The sequence below is a fragment of the Salvelinus alpinus genome, chromosome 27 (genome assembly GCF_045679555.1).
Source record: "Salvelinus alpinus chromosome 27, SLU_Salpinus.1, whole genome shotgun sequence".
NCBI classification, from domain to species: domain Eukaryota; kingdom Metazoa; phylum Chordata; class Actinopteri; order Salmoniformes; family Salmonidae; genus Salvelinus; species Salvelinus alpinus.
This window is the reverse complement of record NC_092112.1, coordinates 25,208,168-25,209,870: the sequence shown is the minus strand read 5'-3', so window position 1 is coordinate 25,209,870 and position 1,703 is coordinate 25,208,168. Positions and strand designations below refer to the sequence as shown.

At 37.0% G+C, this 1,703-nt stretch overlaps 1 pseudogene; it reads left to right on the top strand.

The window, feature by feature from the left end:
• Window positions 1-242: 242 nt before the first annotated feature.
• Window positions 243-881, top strand: LOC139555852 (trace amine-associated receptor 1-like; annotated as a pseudogene).
• The last annotated feature ends 822 nt before the right edge of the window (window positions 882-1,703 follow it).

Here is a 1,703-nt window from a genome sequence, read left to right as displayed (position 1 = left end):
ATTATCCAATCTGGAAAATCAAGAACATTGAAATACTTTTTAATTAAAAACAAGCAGTTTTTCAATCTTCTCAGTTAATTAATGGGATAATTAACAAAGTGCAACTATAATTCAGTATTTGAATTTAAAAAATGTAACCATGCATAATGTCATTAATTTACAACTAATACTCTGTAGTTAATGTTTAAGTGTATATTAATAACTAATGTGACAATAATGATATGATTCTTTCAACCACAAACATGAAACCAGGAATCAGTCTCAGCAAGACTGATATTGTTGAGGATATACTTCTATGTTTTGAATCAGTGAATGGGTCTTGCAAAAGATCAATCTTTCCTGAAACAATACAAGTATTACTTTATCTCTTTCTTGGCTCAATGTCTGTTCTCACAGTGTGTGGCAACCTTCTTGTAATCATCCCCATAATTCACTTCAAACAGCTCCACACCCCAACCAACCAACTACCTCATCCTCTCTCTGGCTGTGTTAGACCTACTCTTAGGGGTATTAGTGATGCCTCCAGCATGGTATATTTAGTGGAAAGCTGCTGGTATTTTGGAGATGTATTCTGTAAAATCCACAGCAGCACTGATGTTATGTTGTGCAGTGCAGCCATTCTTAATTTGTCTTCTATTTCTATTGACCGATATTATGCAGTGTGTCGCCCTCTCCATTATAGAACTAAAATAACTTCTCATGTTGTTGTGATTATGATCGTATTCACCTGGACTGTTCCTGCCACAGTAGGGTTTGGTATAGCATTTCTGGAGCTCAATATTTTGGGCATTGAGGAGTTTTACTATCAATATGTTGACTGTTGTCAACATTGGATTTTCCAGTACTTTGGGGATTTTCCAGTATCTGTACTGTTTTCTTAGAAGTAGTAAGTTGAATCAATATAGGGTTAACCATTAGACACGTGTAAGCAGAATGTAAGCAGAATCCATGTGAATTTATAAAGCTGAGTCAATACAGGCTTAACCGTTCTGGGTCATGCCTGGTCTTGTGAAGGCCATTGGACAGGCACATTGGTTAATCATTTATAGGCATCATAGTCCTGGACTTATGAAGGCCATTGGACATGCACATTAAATAATTTAAAGGCACCACTAGACATGTACTGTATTAGGAAGGTAGGTTTGTATTAATTAAGTACTATTAGATATGCACATATATTTGGAACATATGTACAGTGGGGAGAACAAGTATTTGATACACTGCCGATTTTGCAGGTTTTCCTACTTACAAAGCATGTAGAGGTCTGTAATTTTTATCATAGGTACACTTCAACTGTGAGAGACGGAATCTAAAACAAAAATCCTGAAAATCACATTGTATGATTTTTAAGTAATTAATTTGCATTTTATTGCATGACATAAGTATTTGATCACCTACCAACCAGTAAGAATTCCGGCTCTCACAGACCTGTTAGTTTTTCTTTAAGAAGCCCTCCTGTTCTCCACTCATTACCTGTATTAACTGCACCTGTTTGAACTCGTTACCTGTATAAAAGACACCTGTCCACACACTCAATCAAACAGATTCCAACCTCTCCACAATGGCCAAGACCAGAGAGCTGTGTAAGGACATCAGGGATACAATTGTAGACCTGCACAAGGCTGGGATGGGCTACAGGACAATAGGCAAGCAGCTTGGTGAGAAGGCAACAACTGTTGGCGCAATTATTAGAAAATGGAAGA